This window comes from Ipomoea nil, unplaced genomic scaffold (genome assembly GCF_001879475.1).
Source record: "Ipomoea nil cultivar Tokyo-kokei standard unplaced genomic scaffold, Asagao_1.1 scaffold0327, whole genome shotgun sequence".
In the NCBI taxonomy this organism is placed as follows: Eukaryota; Viridiplantae; Streptophyta; class Magnoliopsida; order Solanales; family Convolvulaceae; genus Ipomoea; species Ipomoea nil.
The window spans coordinates 1,100,129-1,112,722 of NW_017616755.1; positions in this window are offsets into that span (position 1 = coordinate 1,100,129).

Consider the following 12,594-nt stretch of genomic DNA (forward strand, 5'->3'; position numbering starts at 1 on the left):
GGGTCAGTGCCCCGTCATTTCTTTACTTTCTCGCCGAGTCCCTCAGTCGAGGCGACTCTTGTAGGCTTTTTCTCGGAAACGTCTAAGGGTCAGTGCCCTTGTTTCCTATCTTTTCTCGCCGAGTCCCCTTAGTCGAGGCGACCCTTTAGGCTTTTTCTATCTTAGAAACAGTTTTGGGTCAGTGCCCCGTCGTTTCTCTCTTTTCTCGCCGAGTCCCTCAGTCGAGGTGACCCCTGTAGGCTTTTTCTATCTTAGAAACAGTTTAGGGTCAGTGCCCCGTCGTTTCTTTACTTTCTCGCCGTGTCCCTCAGTCGAGGCGACTCCTGTAGGCTTTTTCTCGGAAACGTCTAAGGGTCAGTGCCCTTGTTTCCTATCTTTTCTCGACGAGTCCCTCAGTCGAGGCGACCCTTTAGGTTTTTTCTATCTTAGAAACAGTTTAGGATCAGTGCCCCATCGTTTCTCTCTTTTCTCGCCGAGTCCCTCAGTCGAGGTGATCCCTGTAGGCTTTTTCTATCTTAGAAACAGTTTAGGGTCAGTGCCCCGTCGTTTCTTTACTTTCTCGCCGAGTCCCTCAGTCGAGGCGACTCCTGTAGGCTTTTTTTCGGAAACGTCTAAGGGTCAGTGCCCTTGTTTCCTATCTTTTCTCGCCGAGTCCCTCAGTCGAGGCGACCCTTTAGGCTTTTTCTATCTTAGAAACAGTTTAGGGTCAGTGCCCCGTCGTTTCTCTCTTTTCTCGCCGAGTCCCTCAGTCAAGGTGACCCCTGTAGGCTTTTTCTATCTTAGAAACAGTTTAGGGTCAGTGCCCCGTCGTTTCTTTACTTTCTCGCCGAGTCCCTTAGTCGAGGCGACTCCTGTAGGCTTTTTCTCGGAAACGTCTAAGGGTCAGTTCCCCTTTTTCCTATCTTTTCTCGCCGAGTCCCTCAGTTGAGGCGACCCTACCTTTAGGCTTTTTCTATCTTAGAAACTGTTTAGGGTCAGTGCCCCGTCGTTTCTCTCTTTTCTCGCCGAGTCCCTCAGTCGAGGTGACCCCTGTAGGCTTTTTCTAAGGGTCCTGGCCCTTGATTCTTTTCTTTTTCTCTCACCGAGTCCCTGCTCGAGGCGACTCCTGTCTACTATTCTTCTTCTATGAGTAAACTTCTTGGACTCTTGGTTCTTTTACTAACTCGAGTGACTCTCGGTTGTTGCTTTTACTTTTCCTTCCCTTTATATAGCCCCTTGTGGATGAGAAATTCCATGAACAATATTTTGGAATGTATATTCATTTTCTGCCACTAAATTTCCATGTCGAGTCGTGCCCTCATATTGCATGCCACATATGTAATCCTTCGATTTTTATTATTTCCACCGGCTTTGGAGAGATCGTCGGTACTTTTTGTGTGTTTGTAATTTCCCCCCTTCTTCGTCTTCTATCCGTATAACTAGATGGGACAACCACCCGAGGTCCGGGCGCTCGGTGGTTGACATTGAATCCAGGCGGGCGGACAATCCAATGTCCGACACGGAGTGGTCGGCCCAGCGCGAATGGGCGGACCTACTCGGTCAGACTCTAGGAGTCGGCCTTGAAGCTGATTGGGCAGACGATCTAATGTCCGACACGGAGTAGTCGGCCCAGCGCGAATGGGCGGACCTACTCGGTGAGTCGGCCTTGAAGCTGATTGGGCGGACAATTCAATGTCCGACATGGAGCGGTCGGCCCAGCGCGAATGAGCGAACCTACTCGACCAGACTCGTGTGGAGTCGGTCTTGAATCTGGGCGGGCCGTCTTAAACTGTCGTATATGCCCTTTCATTGAATTTTGAATTTTCCCATTCTCAGTAGAAGGCTCGTACATTTATGGTAAGCGCGTATTTCCCATTGTAAAGTCATTTCGAAATAGGAAAGGATGTACTGTCACGTACTGAACTCCATACTTATATGTGTAATTTTTCCCATATGCGAATATATTCTGTGATGGAAAAATTGCACAGCCTTCACAAAGCACTGTCACGCACCTTCCTTGTGTAAATGTACTTTTGGGATCTTGTGAAGAGCGATATGTATTGGGATGACACCTTTCTTTATTGCCGCCATTGCTGCGTACATCCATGGCCTTCACCAACCAGATTTCTACCAAGCCAGATTTCTGTACTGGGTCCACCATTGCTGACTCTTTTTCTACCGACTTCCACTCAGAGTCGGTGGTTACTATTGGCTTGCGCGGCGAATAACTCCGACGAATGGATTCAGTTGCTGATGTGCCATCTTCGGTTGTCGTTAATCGACGAACAGGAGTGAACCGCAATAGAAATCCGGCTCCTCGCGACGAACAAGCCTGAGGATCAAATCGGAATTGCCCGAGCCGGCGCGATCAAGCCGCTCATATCGTTGATTTTCTCCATGGATCCTCGATCTCCAGGCGTCGCGGCGATTCTCAGCCTCTTACTTCGGAGTCGACACATCTATGGCTATCGAGGACTCCACTTGCGCTCTGCTCCTTTTATCGTAATTCGAGTGAAACAGAATTATAATTGGCCACTCCGGCGCGATTCCGCCCTCAGTGAATCTTCTGGAAAACAAGGATTTCCACGACACAAAGGATGCCTGCATGGTTCTGTATTCGCGACTATTGGGTGCCGACTACCAATAAGGAACCAGCCGACAAAAACTGTTTGCTTCATTGTGTCTCGCGTCCTCCGAACTCCCTTCTTCAGCACCAAAGCCTCGCTATTCACCACCCATTAGCCTTTGCTCTGGATGGATTTCTAAGAACGAGGACACGTGCTTTGTGCCGATCCTTTGCGCCATGAATGGCTGACTGCCTGGCTCAGCCGACTGCTCTCCGAGTCATTCCAAGACACGATCTGATCGATCAATGTGCACTCGGTGGATTTTGGCAGATTTTAGCTCAGTGGTGACCTTAGCTTGCGGTCTGGTCGTGTGCGGCGGAATTGTAGCGTGCTGGTGACAATCCACATGGGTTGGCATGCTCCTTCTTCATCAATGCCTCTAGAAATATCCGACCTTGACATACTGGTGAGGCTTTAGCCGATTGAGAAACATGCGGTCGAAAAAGAGGGTGTCGATGCGAGATTGAACTCACCAAATCATGCAGTGCACAGACTTACGTGTACCCAATAGACTCAGCGGATATCGGCGAACTTTCGACATTGTAGTTGTGGCTATTGACACGATCTTCTCTATCGGTCCGAATAGTGGGGATCATCGCCATTTCACTTTTCTTCTTCCCAAAAGAGCACCTCTAGTAAATAGAAATTTTCAGCCAATTTTGATCAACAGCCGCTGGAAGAATCTTGGAGGATAACAACGATAGCAGCATTTTAGTTTGTCTTCTGGATAGCCAAATATTTCAAGCAAGGCAGGCGGTCGGCTTTATGTGATGTAAGATTTATAAATCTCCTTAGTTTTGCCACATAGCGATCTCATGTGGTTCACCAACATTATGACATTTTTCTTCTGCATATATTTCATCTTCTGACTTTCTTATCTGATTTAATCTTCTTGTGGGAGCCACGGGTAAAGTCGATCGAATTGTGAGTACGTTGTCGAGTCCATTATCGCCGGATCTTCTAGGCAAATTAGCGGTCGTTACTTTGTCCAAAAGCTGCTTCGTTGGGATCGCTGACTGAGCTTTACTGGAAACAAAAATGATTAGCCGACTGCCTCATTGATCTCGACTCCGCGACATGCCGTAGGATGGCCGAGTCCTTGACTACGGAGTCCGTCTCCTATCGCCGAGCATGCAGTCGACAGGTGGCGAGAGAAGGGAATAGTGACTAACCAGGTATCTAATTCTCAAGGCAGGCTGCTTGGATCGTAAATTAGCGACGCAGGAGTTTCCGATATTTGACTCGCCGGCGGCGAGTCTCTGGCGACTCGAAGTTTTCCCAGTGCAATCAATAGAGTGGTGGCGCCTCTTCCGACTTCTCGCCTGCTTGATTCTCTCGACCATATTGGCAGGTGGTGAATGATTCTTCCATTGATGCTTCCAAACCATTTTTCTGCTATTGCTACTGAGCATTTGCGCCTTCCCTAGGGTGTGAATTCAATTCCCCATGAACTCTTTGCATTTTCTTGCCTCTGTTTGCGAATTTGCTTCAAATATGCCTAGTGAAGAGTCAGTCCAGCCTAGGGAAGCCATTCCTGATTGAACATCCGACTTCGAGTTGGAGATTGAAGTAGTTTCGCTTTTGTATCTCGCATAGATGTAATGCGACATTCCCCTCTTTGCGTGTCCTATTCACAGGAACAATCGGACAAAGACGCTTCATTCCCATGGTTGATGAGGAAACGACCGCGTTTGTATGACTCGGCGAACTCGACGGACGACCCCTGCACATGTAGAAGAAGGAGTCGGCTGTGGCAGGGCTGTCCGTGGTCGGCGGTCGGCAGATTCGATTTTCTTCATCTATTATGTGAAGAACTCGCATCACTCGGCGAACACCTTGGGTCCACAAGCGGTACACATGCAGCTTTTCCTTCTAATTCTGATATTTAATTTTATAATGTGCTCCCAGCTTATTACTCTGTGCTCTCATATTTGGTTGGCACATACGGTAGATTTTTCTCTCATATAGGCCATGTGTAAAAATATGACCATTGTTGGAGGAGATTACTTTTCCCTTTTGATTGCCATACACACTGAGATATGTCTTCTGTTTTATCGACTGCCACCTTTTTTTTTTTGGATCATCCATATTCCCGTCCCCGAAACCTCGCTGCTGGTGTTAAAACCTTCCTAAGAAACCTGCTGTCCGACTGCCATCTACCCTAGTCAGCTGCTTGCTGCTGGTTTACAGAGGAGCATGTCGAATCCACAAAAGATGTCTTCCCAAAAATAATATATGCATTCTCCTCACATATTTAACTGCCAAGTACACCAGGTAAGCACTTCTCATGTGCCATATGTGCAGAAATGTAGAAAATTCCATTTTCCTTATTGATTTTCACGCACAGTAGAGGTTCACCTTCCATATGCCATGTGTAAAACATGACCATTGTGTAGGAATTTCCTTTTTCTTTGATTCTGTCCGACCACACTTCTATGAACGATGGTCTCGGATTTTCTTGTAATTGATTTGAGTCGGTGGGCTCAATTTTCTTGCTGTGATGGTGTTAGAATGTGTATACTGGGGAGTCTCTTTTAAAAGCCTCTTTTAACAACATATTACTTTATCTAGCTCAATATAATCAAGAGAAAACGGAGAAAATAATTGTGACCACGGTGTCTACCGTTAAGGTCGTGCTGGGGAACCATTTATTCGGCGTCCCGACATCTTGATTCTCCCGGCCGAGTCCCTCAGTATGATAGACCGACCACTCTTCGCCAACAATTTTAATTTAAATACTACATCTATTTTAAATGATAATGGTTACCTCTTGTAGACCTCGATACGCAGTTTTCTTTGTTTGATTCTCTTCTAGTCCTCTTTTTGGTCCACGGTACTCTGTGAACCTTCTCAATCTTCCGTCCGTAGCGGACGCTCTCCGAAATTGCTCAGACAAAGAGGTAAACGCGACCTTTTGTCACGATCCTCACGGACGGCGGCAGTGTTGGTTTTTGGGTTTTTGGACCCAGGGAGGTCCAACACAACCTTGGTCGATGGATACACCTTTCACAAGCGGCTTATAGAAAATTAAGTAGGACAAATATAATTCAATGCTTTTTGTACGTGGAAACTGAAAGGGAAATCACGGGCCTTTTTATGCGGTGTCAAGCCTAACTCCACTATGCATTTTATAGATGTCTTTGTACATGTCGTATGGCTATTTTGTATATATAATATTATGTAAGGATAAAGCTATCTTTGATACCGAGAGATGGAGTATGCTTCTTGATGGAATGGTGGTGGAGTCTCTTCATATTGAGCCTTCTTCATGCATGGAAGAGTGGTGGAGTCTTCCTTGTATATTGTGGAATGAGGCCTTCTTGGGAGAGTAGTTGTGGGAGAGTGATAGTGGTCTTCAAGTGTGTAGGAAGAGTGCTTGGGAGAGTCCTCCCATGTGTGTATGAGTGAATGGATCCCCCTTCTTCTTGTCTTCCCCTCCTTCTTATAGCTAGCTCCTCCAAAAGTGTCCGTTGGGGCATTTAGTAGAGGATTTATGGGTGGTTTCAAGAGGGTAGTGAATAGGTGTTTATGTTGGGGGTTATGGATAATAATAATAATAATTAGGTAATTGACTAGTGGTAATAAGTGGGAGGTTAGGAATGGTGGCAATGGCGGACCTAGTGTGGGGGCAGTGGGGGCACCTGCCCCCACTCACCCCACCCTCACCCCATATATAGCCCTTGTATGTATATATGTATATATAGTACATGTTATACGTATAAATATAAGAAAACTAAAAGATGTAAACAATAGCTGAGTTGGTTGAGTTGGTAGAGCCGTGTTTGACCTTAGAAAAGGTCACTGGTTTGAATCCTTTCTCTCTCAATATACTTAGTTTTTTAACTGCTGCTTTAATTTCTTCTTTTGCAACTGAGCTTCTTAATTTCTTCTTATATATATATAATATATAATTTTTTTTATATTAATAATGAGATGTGTAATTTATAATGTGTTCTTTATTTGAATTATTTTATCAAATTAATTAATTTCTTCTTTTGCAACTGAGCTTCTTAATTTCTTCTTATATATATAATATATAATTTTTTTATATTAATAATGAGATGTGTAATTTATAATGTGTTCTTTATTTGAATTATTTTATCAAATTAATTATATTTCATATTTTGTTATGAATATTTTTATAAAATTTTAATATGTTTTTTTTTTCGTTTATATCCAGCAATATTTATGACTATATTTCGTAAGTGTTTCATTATTTTTCACACTATAATGTTTTGCCCCCACTCAAAAATTTTTCTGGGTCCGCCACTGAATGGTGGGGTAGATAAATAGGGTAGTAAATAGGACTTTAATAGGGGCTAACGGCTAGTTTTAGGCCGACCTTCTACCTGTTCCGATTCCCCACTCGCGCCGACTTCCGGGTCTAGCCGACTCCTCGGTTTAGCTCGTATCTCTTTTGGGCTTACTCCATTTTCCTCTTGGGCTTCGCTTCTTCTTCTTGGGCTCTGAGCCCACGGGGTTCACACCCCATCATTGGTCATCTTAAACCCCCAAAAACCCAACATAGAAAAGAGAATAAGGATTTAGAAAGATGAAGAGATAAGTGATAGAAAAGGTATAGAAACAAATCTTACCATTCCTAAGCTTGGGGTGGTAGAAAGGTGAGGTCTTGACTAGTCTTCTTGAGTAGGAAAATGAAAAACAATCTTGGTGTGAAAGAATGGTGAAAGTAGCGTGGAAGATGTGGAAGAATGGATGAGTGTTTTAGGTTTTGTTTCTAGCTAAGGAGTATAGATATACTAGGGCATTAAGTTATAAGATAAATGTTTTGGTCATAAGTTTAGCGCAAATTATGCCATGGAATCGTGTTCACCGAGAATGGTGAACACAAGGCAAAATGATGTCGTTTTTAGGCAAAAAAAAAAAAAAATTCGCGGATGTGGAGTTAACGGCGCGCGTTTGATCAAATTATGAATTTTCTGTTATGAGATTATGAATTTTATTAAAATTCATAATCTCATAACAGAAAATTCATAATCGCATAACAGAAAATTCATAATCTCACAACTGAAAATTCATAATCTCATAACCGAAAGTTCATAATCTTATAACAGAAAATTCATAATCTCATGGTTCCAAAGTGAATGTGTAGGCATGGTTCCAAAGTGAATGTGCAGGCATTGATTCATAATTTATGAATGTCCGTAATTTCGGACGGGAATATGTAGGCATGGTTCCAAAGTGAATGTGCAGGCATGAATTCATAATTTATGAATGTCCAAAATTATGAATGTAATGAAAATTCATAATCTCATAACAGAAAATTCATAATCGCATAACAGAAAATTCATAATCTCATAACTGAAAATTCATAATCTCATAACAGAAAATTCATAATCTTATAACAGAAAATTCATAATCTCATGGTTCCAAAGTGAATGTGTAGGCATGGTTCCAAAGTGAATGTGCAGGCATGGATTCATAATTTATGAATGTCCGTGATTTCGGACGGGAATGTGTAGGCATGGTTCCAAAGTGAATGTGAATGCATGAATTTATAATTTATGAATGTTCCGAAATCTTTGTTCACCTCAAATTAAAGTGAAACCGCAAAATGTGAAAATAAAGAAGAAAAGTCACGCAATTAATTAAAAAAAAAAAAAAAAGAAGATAACGGTGTACTAACACCGTTGGAACCGTGTTCACCATGAATGGTGAACACGGTTCCATGGCATAACGTCCCTAAATTTAGATAGACTAGTTTTAAAGGAAAGAATATAGAAAATTAAATTGGGCTTCATCATATATTATAAATTTATAACTTGGGCTCACAAGATTTATTAAGTTTAGGTAATGCCGCACTGACCGCACGGGAAGACATGACCTCACATGAACCAAAATCTATATATATATATATATATATATATATATATATATATATATATATATGCGTTTTAAAGTGTTAAAAGTTCGGGAAGGCATAACTTTTTTTATGTCAATTTTTTAAATAATTATTATTATTATTTTATTTCCAAAATTGTAACTTTATTTCTAATTATACAAGTATGATACTTTTTTTTTACATTTATAATAATAAAAAGTTATGCCGGTGTTGTTCGCCTGCTGGCACGGGGGTGTATTTGGTATAAAGGCTTCTTGCATGCGGCAAAATATTCTTCTCCCCGCCTTTTCTTTCTTTCTCTCTCAAACAATTTTTTTTTCTTTAGTACAGAGTTAAAAGGAAATTAATTCTATGGGTGTGTTTGGTTCGCACATAAGAATCAGAATCAGAATGGGCGTAAGGCATTTTTCGTAAAAATGCCTATATTTTGACAAATTATATCATACACCAGGGCGCACAATGCATTGTGTTCCCTGTCCCAAAACGATGACGTTTTGTACTTTTTTTAAAAAAAAATTTCGTTTCCCATATCTGATGTTAACTTCTTAAAAAATATCTCATATTTTGAATGTACATAATTGTATAATAGAATGTACACAAGTATATAACAGAATACATATACAGTTTCCCATGTATGATGTTAACTTTAAAAAAATTCTCATATTTCGAATGTACATAATTATATAACAGAATACACGTACACTTTTTTGAAAAGATAATACACATAATCTAACATAACACATAATACACATAAACTCTTAAAAAAAATTTCATGTTTTGAATGTACATAATTGTATAATAGAATATACATAATTGTATAACATAATACACATACACTCCGTCGCGTCAAATCCCCACACAACTTAACAAAACAACGTCGTTTTGAGAGGGCGGGGCGCACATTACTATGTGCGCCGTGGTGCACGGTATAACGATTGCTACATTTCCCTCAGTCAATGAAAAATGTTTTCCGTTGACTGGATTTTCTTACGGCATCCAAACACTAAAAACTAGAAAAACATTTTTCAGAAGTCGTTTTTCGAGTTTCCAAACGGACCCTAAATACTTGCTTGATAATGGTAATGAATTTTGATGAAAGTATTTTGCATGTTTGTAGTAAGGTTCACAATACAATATGAACCTTGGTCCAACCTATAACAATTGTCATTCTCCTTCCAAGCCAACAACCTTCTCGCTTCATTGTGTGCTTACATTCTTCCCTTCAAATCCCTTTTTGCTTAGACAAATTTTAATTGGAATGATGAGATTTAAACTAGTAATGTGTATTGTACCCGGAACAAAATTAGAATATTAAAATGACATTTTAAAATGACAATGTGATTCATATTTTATATTATCATTATGGTATTATATGTTTAACTTCAATTCAAATTTGGTTGATATTCATCATTTTGGACCATTTTATTACTAAAGATAATGAAATAAGAGAACCAATGGTAAACGTAACAAAACAAACACAACTAACAAAATCTGGTGTAATGTGTCAGAAAGGGGATTAGAGAAAAGAGGGCCGGGAGAGAGTCAATCCGTCTACTTTTTCTTTTGAAGCAAAATTTCCCCTCTTAAGCAAAAGAAGATGGAATGAATATTGTAAGAAATGAAGCTATATATAGCAATTTATGCTTCACACCACTATGGGAAATATGACTCATTTGCACTCCTACTTATAATATATGGAAACCTTGTACTCTTAAAACACAAGTTTAATTGTTTCAAAGTTCATACAAAAGGTATAAATTCAATTCTTATTTTCCAAAAAACTTATTAAAGTAGAAGAAGATATGAATAAAATAAGGTAATTAACACTTGTAAAAAGGGTACGTTTGCCAGACAATCATTTCACTCTTCTTTTTCTAGAAGCCAAATACTTTGTCATACATTAGAAGCTGTAACATTCAATTTTATGTTTTAAAAGTCTCAATTAATTGTGAAAATAGGAATCATTTAGAATAGATATAAAACAATAAAATGAAACCAAACATACTGGCCTTGTTTGGTAAATTAATGTTAGTTGTTAGCTGATTAGGTTAATTAGATGGTATAACTAGTTGATAACATTAGTTTATTGTAGAGAGGTGTTTGGTAAATTAGCTGTTAGCTGATAGCTGTTTGGTATAATTTCTTTTCTAAAAAAGCTAATTGAAAAAGTTACTTTGAGTAGCTTTTTGAATTTTAACATTTTGAAATAATAAAAAGTTAATTAACCAAACATTTATATTGATTTTTTAACCAGTCAAACAACTAATAGTGGTCAAATGAGCCAAAATTGACCTATATGTTGACTATTTTACCAAACAGGGCCACTGTAGTACAGACCAAACGATGCCATGTTTGAGGCTGCCAATCTCTGGGGCTATGACTTCACACATTCTGCAGCCGGGTAATTTATACATATATACATATACTCGAGTATTTATTTATCAGTCATCTCTTACTTGCTACAAAATTGTGAAATTAATTTGCAGGCAAGAGTCAAAATTTATTGGGGAAATTGTTGAAGCTGTAATGGAGAAATTAAATCCTATTAAATTGAGTGTCATATAACGCAGGAATATAAAATCGTATGATTGCAAAAACCTTTATGGAGCATCAATACGAGTTTTTACTCTTTCTACCAGTTATTCAAAGTTGTTTACAAGCCAGTGATATCTAATGAAAAACAAAATAAAATACTGAAGTAGGACTAACACCTATTTAAATATGAGTCCTATTAATCAATTTTTTTGAAGAAGTTTATACATGTAATATGAGTTAATCCTCTAGATTACACAAATTGTCAATTTGTCACCAACCTTGTTTCTCAATATAACAAAGTTTGTACTTATCGGTTATGTAGCTAATATCTCAAGGTTGGAACAGCCAAGAAGCTTTCAATCCCTATCATGAGAATTAATTTAACAAAAATGTAGAAAGAGAGAAATATACAGTAGCTAAGAATCCTTACTAATGAAGATTATTCAGCCTTTATAAGATACTTCAATAAATAAAAGGAGAGAAGTGGTTGTTTCCCAATTTTGATGCTCCCCTTTGTATATACGATGGTTGATTCCAACAACCACATGTTGCGTTGTAATGTTGAACAAAAAACCAAGAAATGTCTCTGGTGCACTCAATTAGTGATCATATACTTTCTTTAGCTAATGCATTAGATAAGATTGAAGATAACAAAAACTTATTCCAATTTAATTACGTGCAAACGACGTAACTTCTAATTTAGAGCAAAGAACAAATTCGTATCCAGACTAAAACGTAAGCAAGTACGGAGTAGTATATATTACACATTTAATTCATTAAATTAAAGTAAATTACATTTTCTTTTGGGAAAATGACACTTTTTCCCCCTGAGTTATATACTTATAGCACTTTTCCCCCCTCAATTATTTAGGTAAGCACATTAGCCCTTCAATTATTCTAAAAGTGGTGGTTTTTCCCCCTAATATATTAAATTGACATTTATACCCTTAAATAAACATTTTATTTATTTTACTTCTCCAACAAATTATTGCGTATACGTAGGGATGACCACGATTCGGTTCGAACTGAATCGGACACTATAGCAATCGAATTAAAAGTTTCCGGTTATGATTTAGATCTAGAACCCAATATTTGGATTTCAATTTATTAAAATTATGAATCAAAAAAATTGGATCCTGAACCGTGAACCAGCGGTTCCGGACCCGGTTCGCGATTTTGAACCGTTTTTATTTTAAAAATTTATTTTTATTTTAAAAATAATCTAAATTCAACAATAAATGTATTTTATTTTTTCAGTTCGGAACATGAACCGTCCGTTCCGGGATTTTAATAAACTCTAAATATTGAGTTTCGATTCTAAATTGTAATTGGAATATTTCGGTTTGGTTGCTATAGTGTTTATTTGGTTTGAACCAAATTATGGTCATAATTTGTTGGAGAAGAAAAATAAATAAAATATTTATTTAAGGGTAAATATGTCCATTTAACATTTTAGGGGGAAAAATAGCCACTTGAATAATTGAGGGGGGAAAAGTGCTATAAGTACATAACTCAGGGGGAAAAAGTGCCATTTTCCCTTTTCTTTTTTACTTTATATATTACACTTTGAATTCATTAAATTAAAGTAAA